Source organism: Acomys minous (assembly GCF_964271855.1).
Source record: "Acomys minous genome assembly, chromosome: 20".
Taxonomy (NCBI): Eukaryota; Metazoa; Chordata; class Mammalia; order Rodentia; family Muridae; genus Acomys; species Acomys minous.
The window spans coordinates 17,225,567-17,246,184 of record NC_140502.1 but is presented as its reverse complement, the minus strand read 5'-3'; the positions used below and the strand labels follow the sequence as shown (position 1 = coordinate 17,246,184).

The window sequence follows — 20,618 nt, the reverse complement described above, 5'->3', positions numbered from 1 at the left end:
TCTACCCAGCAATCCCCAGAGACCCACCTGTGTCCACCCCCAGCCCTGTACTAGGGTAACAGCCATCATACTCAGCTTTAAGTGTGTGCTGGGGATCTGGGGTCCTGTTATTCACAGGTCAGCTACCCCCCACCCTCTAATTATTTGACTATGGTCACCCTGACACCGTGTGGTTTGAACTCTTACTTCCTTAATGACTAATGATGCTAAACTTTTTCCATGCACTCTGGCGTTGCCCTAACCACCATTTGCAAGCTAGCCTCAGCCTCATGACCCCCAGAACCCTTATATCGATGTTTACATATTCTCTCTCTCTCTCTCTCTCTCTCTCTCTCTCTCTCTCTCCTTCTCAAAGACCTTGCTCCTTTTACAATTATTCTTTTTGTTGTTGTTTTGTTTTGTTTTGTTTTTTGAAACAGGGTTGTTTCTCTGTGTAGCACTGGCTGCCCTGGAACTCACTCCGTAGACCAGGCTGGCCTCCAACCCAGAGATCCGCTTGCTTCTGCCTCCCGATTGCTGGGATTAAAAGGATGTACCACTGCCGCCCAGCTCTTTGTGCTTCTTAAAGATGTATGCTAGGCTGGGTGTGGTGTCCCCTGCCTGGAATCCCATCTCTGGAGAGATAAAGGCAGGTGGGTCACTGTGAGATAGTTGTGACCCACTGGGAACTGAACTGGAGTCGTACGCCAGAGCAGCCAGTGTCCTGAACAGCAGACCCATGTGAGTTTCAGTACAAAACCTTGTCTCAAAAAGCCAACCTTGGGCCGGGCAGTGGTGGCGCACACCTTTAATCCCTGCCCTCAGGAGGCAGAGGCAGGTGGATCGCTGTGAGTTCAAGGCCAGCCTGGTCTACAAAGCTAGTCCAGGATAGTCAAGGCTACACAGAGAAACCCTGTCTTGAAAAAAACAAACAAAACAAAACAAAAAGCCAACCTTGGAGCCAGAGTGGTGGTGGTGGTGCACACCTTTAACCCCAAAACTTGTGTGGCAGAGATAGGTGGATCTTTGAATTTGCGTCCAGCCTTGTCTACAGAGTGAGTTCCAGGACAGCCAGGCCTACATGGAGAAACCTAGTCTCAGAGGGGAATAAGCCAAACTTGGGGAGAAGAACTAGAAAGGTGGTTTCGTGGTTAAGCCTTCCAGGGGACCTGACTTTGGCTTCCACCATTTATTCGCACAGACACACAGGCATACACATAAGTAACAGTAAAAAGAAATCTTAAAAAGCAAAATCCCCAAGGCCGGCAAGATGGCTCATCGCGTAAAAGGCTGCTGTTGTGAAGGCTGAGGGCCTGAGTTCAATCTGGACACCAACTCCGAAAACTCAGTGGCATTCACACATCACCCAGAAAACAAATGTTATTTAAAAGTGAAAACACAATATGTGAAAATTGGTTAAGTTGGGTGTGGTTGTGCATGAACTTGAGAGGTCGAGGCAGGCAGATTTTGATGAATTTGATGCCAGCCTGGTCTCCAAGCAACATAGTGAGATTGTCTCAAAAATACAAAAAAAAAAAATTAGTTAAGTTCTAAGAAACTTTTTATTAAGTATGCTGTTATAATGGATTTATTTTACTATTAGTAATGGTTATATCTATCTATCTATCTATCTATCTATCTATCTATCTATCTATTTTTTTGAGACAGGATCTCTTATACCTTGGCTGTCCTGGAATTCACTATATAGACCAGCTTGGTCTCCCCCACACAGTGATCTGCCTGCCTCTGCCTCCCCAGTTCTGGGATTAAAGGTGTGTGCTACTATACCCTAGTTATGTTAATCTCTTAAAGTTCCTGTTTTGGTTATTTTTCTATCTGCTGTAATAAAACACCATGCACAAAGCAACTTATACACAAGGAAGCATTTATTTGGAGCTTATGGTTCCAGAAAAGTAAGCGTCCATCACCATCACCATCACAGCAGGGAAGTGTGGCTGCAAGGACGTGGCAGCTGGAGCTGGAAGCTGAGAGTGAAAACTGGGCGGGGCTTAGTCTTTGGAAACTTCAAAGCCACTTCCTTCCAGCAAATCTGCCCTTCTTCCAAAACCTGCCCAAACAGGGCCACCCAACTGGGGACCAAGTATTAACATACTGTGGAATATGGGAGATGCCTCAAACTACCCCAGTGTCTCATTGATAAGTTAAGCTTTATAATTTATAATATATATATCGATTTGAAAGTTAGCCTGGGCTTCAGAGTGAGACTCTGTGGTAGAGCCCTTGCATAGAAGGCAAAAATCCTGGGTTCAGTTTGTTTAATGCCTATAGTTTAGTGCTTGAGAGGTGGAGGCCAGAGAATCAGGAGCTCAGGGCCAACCTTGGCTATGTGAGACCCTATCTCAAAATAGTTGAAAAAAAAAAAAGTAGTCCTCAGTGTTTAATATAATCTGTCTTCAGGCATCTGTAGGCGGCTTGGAATGTGTCCCCTGAAGATGTTGGGTACCACTGCTACTGTAATAATAAATCCACTCTCTTCTTTGGCTCTGGCACAGCCCTGGTACCCTATGATGAAGAAACACATTTCCCCTGTGGTATTCTTCCACACAGAAGCTAAGACCTGGTTCTCAGAAGTTAATTTTAACTACTACTACTACCAACAACAACAACAATAACAATTCATCATCATCATCATCATCATCATCATCATCATCGTTATTATTTTCTTGAGACAGAGTCTCTCTACTTAGCCCTGGCTATCTTGGAACTCACTATGTAGACTAGGCTAGCCTTGAACGCAAAATCCGCTTGCCTTTGCTTTCAGAGTGTTGAGATTAAAAGCATGTGCCACCGTGCCTGGTATACATTTATATTTTATTTATTTCAATTTACAGTATATTTATTTTAGCAGGTGACATGAATTTCTAACTTCGCAAAGATACAAAATAAACTAGGTGGTGGTGGCCCATGCCTTTATTCCGAACACTGGAGAGGCAGGGGCAGGAGGATCTCTGTGAGTTTGGTCTACAGAGCAAATCCCAGGACAGCCAGGATTACACAAAAAAATTCTGTTTCTAAAAGTCAAACCAAATTAAAAACAAAAAAACAACCCAGTTACAGAATGACCTAGGGTCCACCCAACTCTTGCTGTCAATTTCCACTTTGTAAATTATTCTGTGCAATTCTTCAGCAAATAACTTCTGTCTTTTCAACCATATTTTTGGCATTTTTAGACACCTCCCCCAACCCGCTCCATTCTACTTAAGTGGTTGCAAAAGTTGTGTCACTTCGCGGTTTCCTCGTTTATTACAAGTGACTTCCTGTCCCACTGTGGGCCTGGATCACAGTTGATTTCAGAGTCCCCCATTGTTGAACAGCAAGGTTGCACCTGTTTTTTTAAAACTTGTTTATTTATTCTGATTTTAGGAATTTTTACGAAAACGTGCACCTCAGTTTCGTGGCTAGCCTTTATTAAGGAAGCTGACAGAAACCCCAGCAGGATTCTTCAGAACCAAAGCTCATTAGCGTTCCAGTACGCAGAGAACTGTCAGCCGCCGGCCCCGCCCTCCGAGGCCCCGCCCCACCCGCTCGGCCCGATTCAAATCCAGCCAATGGCAGCGTGTAAACAAACCCTAGCCACACCCACTCTGAGAATAATTTCGAGCACCAGGGCGCGAAGCCTATTTTATCTTGTGCGGGGGGGGGGGGGCGGGTAGAGGTGGGGCGGAGCCCTGGCCACGCCCCCAATCTTGGGCCAATCCCAGGCCAGGATCCGCCCCTCGCACTTGCGGCGCTGAGGACCCCAGGCCGGGCTAGGCTAGCGGCTGCCTGATTTCGCTGCCGGGAGTTTTGTGCTCCGACCCTGGCTGGGCTAGAAGGTTGTATCTTGCAGCCACCGGTGAAGGGCATAGCTTCTTTTCCTTCTTCTGGCCGCCAAGACCCAGACCCCCGAAAGTCTCGTGAAAACTTTTTCTCCTCACCCTCTATTTAAAGCAACCTGGAAAAGCAGGAGTGTTTCAGAACAGGCTTTTGGGTTGCTCATGTTATGTGCAAAAGAAAAAAAAAATTGCACCAATCGTGTGCCAGCATACTCTCGGATAGAGAAACAATTGGGGCGCAGTTTTAAAGTCCAACTGCCTGACCGGAGAAGTGTTTCTACTTTCAGAAGTAGATGTCATTTGGCTCAGCAAGTAAAGGTGTTTACCACCAAGCCTTGATCTGAATTTTATCTCCTAAACCAACTCCTGTAAAATTGTCTCTGACTTTTACACACACACACACACACACACACACACACACACACACACACACACACACACAGAGTTTCAGTCGCCCTTGGCCACACAGCAAGACTGAAGCTAAGCTACAAGACAGTCTTTTTTTTTTTTTTTTAAGATTTTATTTATTATTTATACAGTAATCTGTCCCCATGTGTGCCTGCATGCCAGAAGAGGGCACCAGATCTCATTGTAGATGGTTGTGTTGTGAGCCACCATGTGGTTGCTGGGATTTGAACTCAAGACCTTTGGAAGAGCAGCCAGTGCTCTTAACCTCTGAGCCATCTCTTAAGATAGTCTTAAATGGATGCCATTGACGCTTTCGGTAGACAGAGGGCTCTCATGGGTAGGAGCTGGGCTGTAAGGAGCAGGGTTTCTGAGAGGTTCAGGGCTCTAAAGGAGCTAAGGACTGTGCAGAAATGTGCGAGAAAGGATGCTCTCTCGGCTGGAGGGGGATTTAGAGGACAAGATGATGTCAGGTCCCCACGGAAAGGCAGCTCTCCCAATCCCTGGACCTGTTCACAGCAAGGACGTGGGACTTAGACCTTTCCTTTCCCGTTATACTGTCGTAGTTAAAACAATCAGCCCAGCCTGCTAGTACAGGCCTGTTGTTCCAGCTGCTGGGGAGCTGAGGACCGGGGATGGAACAGGTCTGAACTTGAGCAACTTGACTCTGTCACAATAAGAAGCGAAAAAGAGGGCTAGGGATAGTGACTGTGAAGAGCCCTTGCTGTGTGAGGCCCTGGGTTTAACCCTAAATGCTGAGGTTTAAAAAAAAAAAAAAAAAAGTAACCATCTGTGCTATTAGTTTTTGTTTTTTCAAAACAGGGTTTCTTTATAAACCGGGCTGGCCTCAAATTTAAGAGATCCATCTGCCTCTGCCTCCCAAGTGCTGGGATTAGAGGCATGCACCACCATGCCTGGCTCATCTGTTATTTAAAAAAAAAAAAAAAGAGTTCGTCCTTCATCAAGACAGGGTTTCATTATGCAGGCTAGCCTTAAACTCAGAAACCTACCTGCCTCTGCCTGCCAAGTGCTGGAATTAGAGATAACACTGGATCACATGTATCCCAGGCTAGCTTTATATTTGCTATGTGGCTGAACTTAAAAAAAAAAAAAAAGATAAGGCCGGGCGTGGTGGCGCACGCCTTTAATCCCAGCACTTGGGAGGCAGAGGCAGGCGGATCGCTGTGAGTTCGAGGCCAGCCTGGTCTACAAAGTTGAGTCCAGGATAGCCAAGGCTACACAGAGAGACCCTGTCTCAAAAAACCAAAAAAAAAAAAAAAAAAAGATAGGCCAGGCGTGGTGGCGCACGCCTTTAATCCCAGCACTCGGGAGGCAGAGGCGGGCGGATCGCTGTGAGTTCAAGGCCAGCCTGGTCTACAAAGTGAGTCCAGGACAGCCCAGGCTAACACAAAAGACCCTGTCTTGAAAAACCAAAAAACAAAAAAACAAAAAAAAAAATTTAATTATTTTCAAATTATGTATATGTATGCCTTTTTAAATATATACACATGAATTCCAGTGTCTAAGGAGGCTGAGAGAGGGCATCAGCTCTCCTGGGACTGGCATGAAAGGTTACTGTGAGCTGACATGAGGTGCTGAGAACAGAACTAGGGTCCTCTTGTAAGAGTAACTCGAACTCTTTGTTGCTTGTTTGGTTTTTAGACAGGGTTTTCCGGGGTGTGTGTAGTCCTGGCTGTCGTAGAGTCACTCTGTACAACCAGCTGGCCTCAAACTCACAGAGATCTATCTGCCCCGACCTCCCTAGTTCTGGGATTAAAGATGTACACCACCACGCCGGACAAGCAATTTGAACTCTTAACCACAGAGCTATGTCTCTTATCACTGATCCTAAACTTTGTTTTGTTTTGTTTTTCGAGACAGGGTTTCTCTGTGTAGCCCTGGCTGTCCTGGACTCACTTTGGAGACCAGGCTGGCGTCGAACTCACAGCGATCTGCCTGCCTCTGTCTCCCCGAGTGCTGGGATTAAAGGCGTGTGCCACTATGCCTCGGATATGTGGAGCTGGGATGAACGCCAGACCTTTGTGTATGTTATGAAGGCACTCTAGCAATGAGCTATGTCCCCAGCCCCACCCAGTGCTTTTGTAATAGCAGGGACACTTGTCACTAGCTCTAAAGCCTGGATGGCTTTCAGGGCTGCCTAGGGGAGACAGACATTTGATCTCCAAGGGCTGTGCCAGCTATGACTCAGCTTGGGGCCTCGGTTGTTTTGACTCCTTCATACCCAGCCAGGACTGGGGTATTAGCCGTAGACAGTATATTTTCAGCAAACCTTTGTTTATGAGGCAAGATCTTATGTAGCCCAGGCTTTGTATGTGCTATATCTCAGAAGACGACTTTGAACATGTAAGCCTCCTGCCTCCACCTCCCTAGTGCTGGCAACTGCTGGCCTGCATGACCAGGAGGGCGTATGCAGTTCAGGGTGAATCCCAGCACTTCTTGCATACTAAGCAAGCATTCCTAGGTGAGGTACATCCCCAGCTTATTTTCCCTTTATGAGGCACGGTATCCTCACGGGGCCTAGGCTGGCCTTGAATGCTTAGCAATCCTCCTGCCTTAGCCTCCAAAGGGCTAAGAGAACAGGCATGTTCCACCATGCCCAGCAATACACCTTTTGTTTTTGTTTTTAAAAAGATTTATTTGATTACGTATACTGTATTCTGCTTCAGGCCAGAAGAGGGCACCAGATCACATTATAGATGGTTGTGAACCACCATGTGGTTGCTGGAATTGAACTCAGGACCTTTAGAAGACCAGCCAGTGTTCTTAACCTCTGAGCCATCTCTCCAGCCCCCTGCCCTCTTTTTTTTTTTTTTTTTTTTTTTTTTGAGACAGGGTTTTTGTGAGTAACTTGGTCTGTCCTGGAACTCACTCTGTAGACCAGGCTGGCCTCAAGCTCAGAGATCGCCCTGCCTCTGTCTCTAAAGTCCTGGGATTAAAAATGTGCCCTCCCTCAACTGCTTGGCATTAATAAGCCTTTCAAGAAAAATTCATTTACTGTTTTTTATGTTTATGAATACCATGTGTGTACAGTAGCTGAGGGAGACAGAAGAGGGTGTCTGACCCTCTTGGAACCAGATTTATAGATGGTTGGGAGCCACCATGTGGGTCCATGGAGCTGAGCTGAGTACTCTGTAAGAACAGCCAGTGCTTTTTTTTTTTTTTCCATTTTGTTTTTGCTTTTCGAGACAGAGTTTCTCTGTGTATCCTTGGCTGTCCTGGACTAACTTTGTAGACCAGGCTGGCCTCGAACTCACAGGGATCCACCTGCCTCTGCCTCCCAAGTGCTGGGATTAAAGGTGTGTGCCACCACCACCTGACCCAGCCAGTGCTCTTAACCACTGGGCCAACTCTCCAGCCCTAGCAAACCTTTCTTGTGTTAAGTGCTAGGTATCATCCTAGGGATGGAATACATAGCACAACGCCGCAGAAAGACCTGGAACCCTAGCCAGATATGGTAGCACAGCACTTGGGAAGCTGAGGCAAGCCAGTTCAAAGCCAGCCTGGGCTACATCGCAAGTCCTCTTTCTCAAAACACTAAAAAACCAAACCAAAACAAAAAACAGCCGGGTGGTGGTGGCGCACGTCTTTAATCCCAGCACTCGGGAGGCAGAGGCAGGCGGATCGCTGTGAGTTCGAGGCCAGCCTGGTCTACAAAGCGAGTCCAGGACTGCCAAGGCTACACAGAGAGACCCTGTCTCGAAAAACTAAAAACAAAAACAAACAAACAAACAAACAAAAAACACACCCGAAATCTGGTACTTGTAGAGTATGATCTAGTAGGGAAACTGAGGCTGTAACTTGATTGTTCCCTGTCTTGCCTAATAGACTAACCTCGGTGGGAGGCAGGAGGAGCAGGCTTTTCACTGAATTCCCAATGCAGGCAGTTAGAATACATTTCCCGCGTGGATGAATTTATAAACTCATGCAAAATCACCCCCCCCCCCCCCGCCTTGGTCTCACACTCATCTAGCTCTTTGTCTGTCCTGTCTTAAGTTCTGTGTTTTCTGGGGCTAGTAGCTCTAATAGACACTACTCAAGTGCCACTACTGTAAAGTCAAGTCACTTTACCTAGAGGACATTTTCAGGCGAGGGTTGGGCTCCACTTCCTGGATGCATGACCTTGGTCAAAACACTTCCTTTTAGGGAGCCAGAGTTGCATTTCTACCAAGTGTCTAGATGGGGAGAGGGGCCCCTCTCCTGTGAGCAAGTTGTGAGCATTTGTTGTTTTTCCCAGACGGGTTTCTCTGTGTAGCCCTTGCTGTCCTGGACTCAATTTGTAGACCAGGCTAGCCTCGAACTCAGATCTCTGCCTGCCTCTGCCTCACCAAGTGTTGGATTACAGGTGTGTGCCATTGTGCCCTGCAGTTGTGAGACTTTTTTTTTGGGGGGGGGGCGGTTTCGAGACAGGGTTTCTCTGTGTAGCCTTGGCTGTCCTGGACTTGCTTTCTAGACCAGGCTGGCCTCAAACTCACAGTGATCCACCTGCCTCTGCCTCCACTGCCCGGCTAGTTGTGAGACTTTTTGAGATAGGATCTCAAATAGGCCAGATTGGTCTACACCTCTCTTTGTAGCTGAGGATGACCTTGAACTGCAATGTCCAGCCCTCTGAGAGCAGTTCTGACTAGAAACACCCACAGGCCAATCCATTGGGCCAACAAAAATAACAGCAATGTGCACACTGCTGGTTTCCCAAGTGGTCCACACCTGCAGTGGGCTGTGCAAGACCACTGTGTGAGAGAGAGTGAACACTCTGAAGGCGTTGATTTCTGCACTGGATTTTACCAAGTCACCATATAATGGCAGCAGCTGGTATTTCCTTTTCTTTATAACGGCTCTATAAAATGAGCCCATCACATTTAAAAATATTTATTATGCTGGGCAGTGGTGGTGCGCGTCTGTAATCCCAGCACTTGAGAGATAGAGGCAGGCAGATTGCTGTGAGTTTGAGGCCAGCCTGGTCTACAAAGCAAGTCCAGGACAGCCAAGGCTACACAGAACCCCCCTTCTAAAAACAAACAAACAAACAAACAAAATAAATAAGTATTCCTGAAACCAAGCATAGACCCCAAAGGCCAACTTGTGGGTACTCTTAGTTTTCTCTTTCTACCAAAGTGGGTCCTGGGGATTTACTCATATTGCCAGGTCTGGTGGTAAGCGCCCTTACCCCACTGAGCCATTGAAACAACGCCATCTTCACTACATCAGAAAACAGGAAATAGAGGCACACACACAAAAGTAGTTTGTATCACAGCACACAGGTGGCAAGTGGCAGAGGAAAATAAAAGTGAAGCAGGATTCGGTTTGTTTGATTCAGGGCCCATCAATTCCAGCCTCTTACTGTTTTTCACTGTTATTGCACCCGGACCTCCACATACTAGAAAACCACTCTGATCACTGAATTATATCCTTAGACCTCACAATAGCAGTTAAAAAAAAATTAAGTCGGGGATAGTGGTACACAAGTGTAATCCCAACACCTGAGAGGTGAAGGCAGATGGAGGGCGAGTTCCAGCCCAGCCAATGTTTCCTAGCAAGACCTCAACAAACAGACAAACAATTAAAATGTATGCTTAAGTAAATATTTTGGCTCGTGCCGGCACGGGATCAGTAAGTCTTACAATACAGATCAATCATTCGTTTATACAACACACGTTTATTTGATACGTACTGTGTGCACCAGGTTTTCTAGGGCCCAGGAGAAAGAGTAGGGCACGTGAGAGCTGAATGTTATCAGACCAGCGCGGTCCAGAAAGGGAAGACCCCGGCGGTCTGCGGACGCGCTGCGCCCGGCTAAAATCCCGGCTCACCAAGTACTCTGTGAATGGCCCTGTGAAGCCAAGCGTCGCTCAAAGGATTCTGAGCTTCGGATCTGCGCTGCCGGCCAGGCAGGAAACAGGCTCTCTACTAGGGCTGACCATGGTCCCTCCGCCCCAGCAGCTCAGAATCCCGAGGCTCGGAGAGACTTGGTACGCCATGCCAGGAGGAGTCCTGGTCCACCCCTAATGTCCCCATCGCCTGACAACCTCTGGGTCCGACGCCGGGCAGCATCACTGTCCCATCTCCTCCAGAAGCATCCACCGCGCAATCTTTGCACGTCTTCTGAGGTGCCCGGGGGCTCACCCTCCCGCAGAAGCCACCATCTTAGGCCGGGGCGCAAGAAGCTCCCTCCTTAGGCGAGCCTGGCGCAGGGATAGGGACATAAAACGAACCCTTCGGCTCCTCTTCCACCACCGCCAACCCGAACGCCAGCTCCAGGTTGTATACCCACAGCACCGCAGCGGAGCAGGCGCTCTAGCAGCCCGGCAGTGCCACAGGAGGAAGGGGGCAGTGCCGCCACTCGGTGCTACCGCCCACAGAGTGTGCACCTTGCTATTGGCTACCAAATCTGCCGCTCTAGCTCTCCTCGATACTATTGGTTATCTTCTATAATAGAGGCGGGGTCTCATGTGGCTCCTCCTCCTAGCTGGGCGGAGGGGAGGAAGAGGAGGGGGGCGGGACACAAACCAGTAAGGTTTTTTTTTTTTTTGCATTTAATTAAAAAAAAATTTTTTTTTTTTTTGCATACCCGAGGGGCGCTCCCCGGAGCGGGGCGCGGGGCCAGGCCGCGCGGGGCCGCTTCGTTGCAAGGGCGGTGGCGGGCCCGGGCGCAGCGGAGCCGGGCCCCGCCATGCGATCAGGCAGTGCGCTGACCGGCCCGGCCGGCCGGCCCCTTCTGGGTCCTCCCTGTGCAGCCCGTGCGGGGCCGTCCCGGAGACCCCGCGCCGACGGCTGCTCAAACATCAGGGTGAGTTTCTCACAATGTAGCAATTTCTCTTTAAATCTCTTAACTCTCTCTACCTGCGAGTCGGGGCTGTGACAGGGCGCAAAAGCGAGGGGGGGAGTGGGGCTCGGCGGCGAGGGTGTGTGTGTTGGGGGGGGAGAGCCAGAGCTGGGGCCGAACCCACTCCCCCCCGACACTCTACACTCAGCCCCCCAACCGGGGCGCAGCGCCCGCTGCCGCTGCTTAGGCTAGATTTTTTTTTTTTGTGATCGGCGCCCACCACTATCCGCGCACCCCCATCCTAGATCTCTCCCGCCACCGCCGCCACCCCGATCTTGCAGAGATCTTCCCCTACATTGCGCCCCGATCTCAAACCTTGCGCCCCGGTTCCCTCCCCTGTCCTTCCCGGGATACAATGCAACGGAGGAGAGGGGCGAGCGCGAACGTCCCACGGGGGGGAGGGGCAGGGACCCCCCCCCCCCGCCTTAAGGACCCCCCTCCTCTCCTCGTGCTCCCCGCCTTTTCTGGGGAAAGGCGAGGACCATGAAGAGGCAGCTGGATTCATCTCCTCCCCCTCCTGTCGCGCGTTCCTTGCGCCCCCTCCCCAAGTTCTTCTTGGGGGTGCCTGGGAGAATCGGGGGTCCTCTGCAGGCTTTTAGGGAGGGATGAACTGGGATACAGGCCAGTGGGTCTCCCCCTCTCCATCGCCCCTAAACAATGAGAGTTGACTTGGTTCCTCTACCCCCCCCAACCCCCCGGCAAGGAGGGTAGGGGACCTCCGCCCCCTCAGCTGGCTGGTCCCGCAGGGGGCCTGTTCCTGGGGATCAAAGGGAGGGAAAGGGGGAGTCTCCACTCCTGTCACCTCCTGGGATCTGGGGTGGCCCCTGAGCACCAACTCCGTGGGCCTGGGAATGGGAGGCACCAGGCCCAACCCGGGCACCGCGCTCCGGGTGGTGACCTTTAGACAAAGGCAGTCCTTTCCCCGGGGTGATCCCAGCCAGGTCCTTGCGGAGGGCGTCCAGGCCACGGGCTCCGAGGGAGATGGGTGGGATAGGATGGATGGATGGATGGATGGATGGATGGGTGGGTGGGTAGGTAGGTGGAAGAGGTTTGAGACCATCTGGTTTTTCCATCGCCTTGGCTGCCCCTCGGCTGCTTCCGCGGCTCCTGTCACTGGCAGCCGCAGGGAGACAAGGGACCTGGGAGCTGCCCAGCCAGGCCTTGGGCCTCCGCCAGCCGGAGGACCCGGCGACGAGCCGCGGGAGGGCGCGGGCTCGGGCGCCCGCGGTGATTGGAAGGCATAGTGGCTCCTTCCTCTCCGCGCCCCTTTGTTTTGCTTTGTGGTTCTGAGCAGCTGAACGTCCCTGGAGGTGGGGTCAGAGGCTGCCGGGTCAGCTCTCCAGGGGAAGTCTTGGTGACAGGGCCTTCTGAGGTCCCCAGCCTTTGCGCTTGCACCCTACCCCAAGTCTTGAACCTTCATCCCCTTTTGTCGCTCCTCCAACGTAGTGTAAGGAAATCTGGGGATGTGTGGGAAACACCCAAGACTCAGGGCTGGAAGTCAGAGGAGCTCTTTGGCACACAGCCTCCCCCTACACCTGCGCACTAAGGCAACTCCGACCCCAACCTGCCCCCACCCCCAGGATGAGGAAATGGGGGAAGCCACGCTCAGAGACCACCCCCTTTCCTCTGCCCCTTGGGACTTATCAGTTGTTTACCTCAGTACCCTGCCTTCCTCTGTAGCTCCCCCACCTCCCAGAAGCCGGAAATAACCACTCTCTACCCCGGATTGGCTACTGCTAATACATTTCTACCCTGGCTACCGTCTGAGGAGTGAGTACAGTGAATGTTCCCATTTGCCAGACAGGCGCACTGAGGCCTAGGGTAGTTACAGGGCTAGCTTAAGGTCACACAGTTCGAGTCACTTTGAGCCCCAGTTCACAACACCCTAGAGTTTTATCCAGCCTTGCTCAAACCGGTTCGGCTTTCACTTTGTAGTCACTTTGCCCCTTTGGCTTGAGTGGACCTGGGTTTATTGGAAGGATCTGCCAGATGTTTTCCCCTGAGAGTTGGTTTAGCAGCTGCATAGATGTCTAGTATGTGTGTAGAGGCGAGGTGTGTCGGGGGTGTCGGGGAGAGGGTCAGGGTCAAGGCTTCTGTGATCCACCACTTCAGCTGATTGGGTTGGTTGCTGTCAGGGAAGGAAGCAGACCTGATTGTCTATTGTAGTTATTTTTGCACCTCAGGCCTGGGACCCCCAACCCCAACCCCCCATGGTGTGTTGATTTTAGCTGGCAAACAACTCGCATCTCAGGCCCACCCTAACCCTAACCTTAGGCAGGTCTGTAACCTGCCTGGCTCAGTTGCCTCCTCCCAATACACTGAAGATAACTGGTCTTTGACGTGACCTGGAGGTAGGGAAAGGAGTAGCCAAAAGTGTGATTTCTCTTTAGTCTCAGATGTTTGGAATAGGCATGACCCCCCACCCCCACCCCAGGGGTGGGGGGGGGGGAGGGTGGTGGTGGAGGGGTGCTCCCAGCCAAGGCGAATAGAGAGAAAATAGAACAAGCGATCGCCCAAAACTCTTGCTCCAGTGTTGGGGGTGTACTCACTGGAGGGAAAGTGCTGCTGGGTCCCAGCTTCCCCAGTCAGGGAGATGAGAGAGGTGATGATGTCCTTTTCACAGGAAAATAAACCGATGCCAGAGGTATGTGCTTCGTGGCTAACTTGCTGGCCAGGTTGCAGGGGCTAGTGGCGAGAAGGTTCCTTCACACAGCTTAAAGTCTGGTTCTATGGGTGTTGGGAGACCCATGCCTCCCCACTGATCTTTCCCTTGGCAAGGATAACATAACTTAGGGTAACTCTGGGGTGGGCGGGGCACACTAGGATTCGGGGGGTGCACAGGGCACACTAGGATTCGGGGGGTGCACAGGGCACACTAGGATTCGGGGGGGTGCACAGGGAAGATGGGAAAAACTTGAGTTCGACCTAAAGGGGACCCCATCCTATGTCTTGCCTACAGTGAGCTTGCTTGCTTTCCTTCCCAGAAGCCTTTGCTAACCTTCCCTGGCATATTGGGGATGGGGGAGGGGGGCAGAAGGACTCAATGTCAAGCCTGGGAGGTTCCAGGGAATATGTGCGGGGTCTCTAGCCCTAGCCCTAAGGCCAGCCAACCTTCCAGGAGGATCCACCCCCCCCCCCCTTCCCCACTCCCCCAGGCTTCCTTGACTCCTAGTCTCAAGAATGCAGAGGGCTGCTGCTGGGGGATGTTAATTGGAAACAGGAAAACATGGCATTCCTTCGTAGAAGCAGCCTGGGCTGGAAGCAGCCAGGCCTGCCATTTCCCCTCTCACACTCTGCAGGGCCGGAGCTGGGGTGGGAGGGAGGCCCGGGTCTTCTCATCCCCGTCTCTTCCCGATTCTTGGATGCAGCCCCAAGCATCCGCCTTGCACCTGGCTCCCTCTTGCCCAGCCGGATCTCTCTGTGTCTCTCTCTCTGTCTCTCTGTCTCTCTCTCACTCAAACACACAAACACACACACACACACACACACACGCACACACCCCTACACCCCCTCTCCCTCTCCGTGGCTATGAAGGATACAGCCACACCGTAGCCTCAAGCAAGGCTGGGAAGTGCTGAATTGAGTGGTCCCCAAGGATCTCCCCCCTCCCCCCATCCCTTCTCTGCCCGTAGCAGCCCATGTTTGACTGTTCCCAATTGACTGAAGCCTTTGTGTCTCCAGGCCAGGCCAGGTCCCCCATGAGAAGGCCTGAGGAGCTCTCTGAAGGCATTTTCAGTTTGGAGACAATAAATTTTGTGTCTGAGTTATGTGTATTGGAGGGGTCTGGTTGGTGGCTGGGGAGGCCAGCAGTGTCTTTGTTTCTTCTATTGTTTCCAGTTCAATTTGCTGGGGTGTAGGGGGAGGACTGTTAGGGGCCAGGTCCAGGTCCTAGGATCAGGACTGGTGCTGGAACCCAGATCATCAGGAGAATTGATGGGTTCCTTGCTGCGGGGTTTGATTAGTTCTGTCTGGGTGGCCTGAGCCACTCCAAGGAGGAAGTTTAAGCTGGCTTGCTCTCTTCTCCCTGTTTCTGGTTTTTTGTTTATTTGTTTTGGTTTTGTCTTGACTTTCAGTTCTACACATGTGTGGGTACACACTTGCTGAGGTCTGCGAACAACTTGCAGGACTCTGGCCTTTCCTTCTACCATGTAGATTCCAGGAATTGACCTCTCAGGCTTGGCAGCAGTCACCTTTACCCTCTGAGGCATCTCGCTAGTCCACCCCTACCCCTACCCCACCCCACCCCACCCTTTTTAAAGGCAGGGTTTCGGTTTAGCTCAGGCTAGCCTCTAAGAACGATCCTGAACTTCTCAACCTCCTACTTTAACCTCCAGTTGCTGAGATTCTGTCGCACTGGATTCAGTTTCTTAACTGATAAACACATAAAGGACATGTTAAAAAACAAAACAAAACAAAACAAAAACAAAAACGGAAACAGAAAGTCACGGTTGTTCCGCCTGCCTTCCATCCTTCCCCCAGCTTCCTCCCCAGGGATGGCGTCTCAACTCTGAGGTTGTGTGTGTGTTTGTCACCTGAGAAACTCGTTTTGTACAGCTTGTACCTCATACTCCTCTGGTTCTGCCCTTTGCCTTTTCACCTTTATCTTCCCAGAACCAACCTTCTGTGTGGCTTCACTATCCTTTCTAGGCTCTGTGGTAGCCCACTGGCTAGACAAACTTCGTTTCCTGTGACGTTCTGGATTTGTTACCATGTATTGCCAGCCTGCTGGATCAAGGCCTGGGATTTGTCTCCTGGTAGCTCTGGCGGGGTGGGGGATGGATCTGGGATACCACACTGTAAGGAAGTCATTCTCTCTCCATCCCGGCTGCTCGTATCCAACCTGCCTGCCGAGCTGCCTTTAACGGGCTTCGCAGTATTTGTGTCCCTTGACATCTTTGCTACGTTCCCCTGCACATGGCCAGCATCATCACATGTGTGTGGTTGTGCAGGGCAGAACCTTGGCTCTGGAACCCAGCTGGGGCTCTGAATTGCAAGTCTGCACCTTGCCACCCAAGTGCGGCTTGCTGGCTCTAGAACTGATTCCCCCACCCCCTGGGAAACCTGGGACCAGCCTTAACGGATGGATGTGAGGGAACACGACTCAGTGAAGTTCATGAGTCACTGTGTCTGGGGTCTGTTCCATCTCAGCCAGTTCTTTTTCCAAGCGGCCCTTTCAATCCAGCTGGGCTGGGAATTCTATAACGGACGGGCACAAACAAGATGTTAGATTTTTCAGTGCTGGATCTGGAACCTAGGGCCTCATTGCATGCTAATGAACCACACCTTTAGCCCCTCACTGGGGGATTCTAGGCAGGGGCTCTACCACTGAGCCACACCCCCAGCCCCTCACTGGGGGATTCTAGGCAGGGGCTCTACCACTGAGCCTCCAGCCCCTCACTGGGGGATTCTAGGCAGGGGCTCTACCACTGAGCCACGCCCCCAGCCCCTCACTGGGGGATTCTAGGCAGGGGCTCTACCACTGAGCCACACCCCCAGCCCCTCACTGGGGGATTCTAGGCAGGGGCTCTACCACTGAGCCACACCCCCAGCCCCTCACTGGAGGATTCTAGGCAGGGGCTCTACCACTGAGCCTCCAGCCCCTCACTGGGGGATTCTAGGCAGGGGCTCTACCACTGAGCCACGCCCCCAGCCCCTCACTGGGAGATTCTAGGTAGGGGCTCTACCACTGAGTCACTCCCTGACACATCCTTTATTTTAAATTTTGTGGCCCACAGCCCTTGAAATTTTAAAAAAGATACTTCTTTTCATGTACGTGTCTGTACATGGTTGTATGTGTCTGAGGGTCAGAGGACAACCTCACCTTCCGTTTTGTTGGAAGTCAGATCTGTCTTACTGTGTTTGCCCCTGTTGTAGATATCCTAGACTAGTCAGCCCAAAAGCTTAGGGGGAGGCTCCTGTGTCAGCATTTGTATCTCTCCATAGGAGTGCTGGCATTACAGAGGCTCACCACCTTGCTTTGCTTTTACAGAGGGTCCAGGGATTGGGTTCGGCTTGTCTGCCTTGTACAGCCAGCCGTCTTCTAGGTCTCAGGGCTTTAAACCTTTTTTGGTTCCGCCCCTCAGTAATTAGGATGACAGATCTATGCCATGACATTAGGGTCTTCTTATTTCCTTCCCATGCCGTGCCGTCGAGCTCCGCCCAGCCCTCCAGAATTGGCGTTTTGTTTTCTTTTACTTTATACGTCTCTGAATGTGTGCGGTGCGCATGTATGTGTGCAGGGGCAGAGGCTAGAGGGAGGCACCAGGTAGGTGTGTCTTGCTCAATCAGTCTCATTCTTTTGGGACAGGGTCTCTCAGGTTGGAACTGCGTTATCAGCCAGGAATCCCTGTGTTCTGTGTCTCTCCTTCAATGCTGGGGCTATAGTCGTGCATGGCCGCACCTGGCTTTTTATTCCTGTTCTGGGGATTTGAACCCGGGTCCTCGTGCTTGCACAGAAAACACTTTCACCTGCTGAGTCACCCTCCCCAGCTGTGGCCTTGCACTAAATTTAGTTTGTTTATTGTGTATGTGAGGGTGCAGGAGTGAATCTTACATTTTTGTTTGTTTATTGTATGTTTGGGGGGTACAGGCATGTCATAGTGGATGTGTGGCAGTCAGAGGACAACTTGAGGGGGTCAGTTCTCTCCTTCCATGATGTAGGATCTGGGGATCAAATTCAGCTCGTGTGACTTGGCAGCATTTTTATAGAATGGTTTTTATTTTTTGTAATTTTTAATTTCCTATACGGGGGTCTCACTATATAGCCCTGCCTGGCTTGGAACACTCTATCCTAAACCAGACTGGTCTCAAAACTCATGGAGATCTGCCTCCTGAATGCTAGAATTAAAGGCATGTGCCTACCTCCAAGCCTGACTGGGAGAGGAAAAAAAAAAAAAAAAAAGAATATTTTTTTCAGCCAGATGGTGAGTTTATTAATGGTGCAGGCTTCCTTAAAATGCTTTTAATTACATTATTATTATTCATGTAGAGGTTAGAGGACAAATTGTGAGGAGCCCTTTCTTTTTTTTTTTTCCCCCCTTCTATCATGTGGATTCTGGGCATAGAATTGAGGTAAACAGTCTTGGTGACTTAAGCTCTTACCCACCGAGCCATCTTGCCAGGCCCAGTACTGGCACTTTCAAGTGGAGGGCATGATGCTCCACCCAGCCTCAGTTGCCTTCTGGGTAACAGAGCTCCCCTCATCCTTGAATGTGAAGTTCAAGTAGCTGAATTACAGAATGCTTCAAGGCTTCTGGGCTCACTTTGTTATAATTATTTTCACATTTTGACTTTTTTTTTTTATTACTTTAATTTTTAAATTACATGTATGTGGGAGGTTGTGGGAGTTGAGCGCGTGAACGCGTTGCCCAGGAAGGTCAGAGGTGTGGGTGTGGAATCCTCGGAGCTGGAGTTACCGGCCAGCTGCGAGCCGACTGAAGTGGGTGCTGAGAAACGAAGCTAGCGGACTCAAGTCCTCTGGATGTGCAGTGTCCTTTTAGCCCGTGGGCCATCACTTTCTGTTATAGATTGAAAGCGCCCGTAGAGTTCAGGGTAGCATAGCCTTCCCAGAAGGTTCCTGGAACAATTTTCTTCTGGTTCTTTTCTTGGTCTGTTACTCCTCCTCCACACTGCATAAATCACTTTTTACTTTTTGCTGGCGGTGTTTCTATTGACTTTTCAGTGGTATCGCAAGCTTGACACGTGTTGTTATTTGCCGTGTTGTTTCTGGGTCCTAGGCTCCGTACCACCTTCTCCAGGGCATGCCCCGTGCTGTGAAAAGGGTAGCATTCATTAGGTGGACTTCTCATGTGGGGAAAACAGATCCCAAGGCATGTGGGGTTTGGCTTGCTTATCCATTCTGATTTCCCCATTTGGGGACTTCCCGGAGATTTTTTTTTTTTCTATCTTCGTCTCATCTCATGGGGCTCTGTCTGATGTAGGTTTGGTTGTTCACACCTTGGATGCATGGACTGTGCGGTACAGGTACTGATGGCGTGGGAAGAGATTGTTCCTATTAGCTGGGCTTGGCGGCGCGGGCCTAAAATCCCAGCTACTCCAGAGGTTGAGGCAAATGAATCCTGAGTTTAAGACCTCTTACCTGGGCCACAGAGAAAGTTCAAAGTCAGCCTGAGAAACTTAGACTTTTGTGTTGAAACTAAAAAGAGGGACAGAGACGAGGCGTAGAATAGCAGTAAAGTGCCTGGTGTCTCCCGGTGAGAGGCTGGAGCCGTGGCCCAGCAGCCTGTGCGAGTCCCCGGTTCTGATCCACTGTACCATACACACACAAACCAAATAAATCATTAAAGAGAATTGTTGTCATCAAAGGGGGAGTGCAGGAAGTGGGGCGGTAGCCTCCACACGATAAAATGTCCCTTGGGTGACCGAGTAAACTGCGTGGGGTTTAGACTTGACTTGTCCCTTCTAACTCTGTGGCTAGGTGGCAGGGCTGGTCCTTCCTCTGAGCCTAGGGTAGGGAACCGGAAGCAGGAGAATACTAAGTCTCGCTTCTCTCGAGAACCCATTGTTAACCGCAGTCTTGTGTGGCCAAGGGTTCTGCATGTGCCAGGCTCTGCACCAGCACGGGGAACGAAGTGTGCTGCTCCCAGCTGGTGGAAGGACTCTAGAGATGGGGGGGGGGGGGGGGGACAGAGTCATTCTTTCTGCAGTTCGATTGGGTAAGAGAAATAGATGGTTGATGACTCAGGACTCTCTCTGCCCCGCCCCAACTCCAGCCAGGCTCAGCTGCCTCTGCACCCTTCCCGCTGCTTAGAGGGGACTCCTGAGTCTACGGTGATTTCTCTAGCAAGGGCCCAGTGAGCAGAGGCCGTGGGACCGTTGTTAATGACTCCAGGGACCCTGAAAGAGCCCATGGCTAGCCTTGCTATCCCAGCATTCCGGGGTACCTGAAGATGGGGTTCCCCTAGCACCCTGAACCAGGTATAAAGGCACTTCTGCAGCCTGTCTGTCCAGATGCAGGGGGTCTGGCTTCCACAGCTCAAGCCTCAGCAGTGCCCTGGACCATAATGTCTCTCTTGCCTCTCCTGGGGTCCACATGGTGCCTTGAATGCCTGGTGTCATGGAGAAGGTCCGCTTAGTTGGGGGAGGGGTATTGCTCCTGAGGCCCCTCTACTTCATGGTTTCAGTTACGCAAGTTGAGCAAGAGAGGTGGACGCAGTACAGTAAGATGTACTTCAGCCTGACAAATCCGTCACCTAGCGCTTGGGAAAGGCTGAAGTAGGAGGATGGTAAGCTAGTCTGGGCTACTGAGCAAGATTGCTTCAGAATAAACAAACAAACGCCCTAGAATCCCAGTGTAGTGACACATGCTTGAATTGCTTGGTAGGTGGAGGCAAGAAGATCAGGAGTTCGAGGCCATCCTCAGACGGATAGGAAATTTGAAGCCAGCCTGGGGTACAGAAGACCCCTGCCTCACAAAATAAAGCAAATATGAACAAACAAAAAAATGGACAGAAAGTACCTCCTGGCTCTGGAGAGATGGCCCAGTGTTACCTGTTAAAGTGCCTCTTCACAAGCATATAGGTGGAGCGCTGTAGGAG

At 50.8% G+C, this 20,618-nt stretch overlaps 1 protein-coding gene across 3 annotated transcripts in view; it reads left to right on the top strand.

Moving 5' to 3' along the window:
* Nucleotides 1–10,802: 10,802 nt before the first annotated feature.
* The window catches only part of BICRA (BRD4 interacting chromatin remodeling complex associated protein), a 78,211-nt gene continuing 68,395 nt past the window's right edge, over nt 10,803–20,618 (top strand). For 2 of the 3 annotated variants that reach the window (XM_084770372.1, XM_084770370.1), the window contains exon 1: nt 10,803–11,025. The gene's annotated coding sequence lies outside the window, so the exon portion shown is untranslated. Of the gene's footprint in view, nt 11,026–12,741; nt 12,832–20,618 lie in introns of all 3 variants that reach the window. The other variant, XM_084770371.1, reaches the window with a different exon arrangement.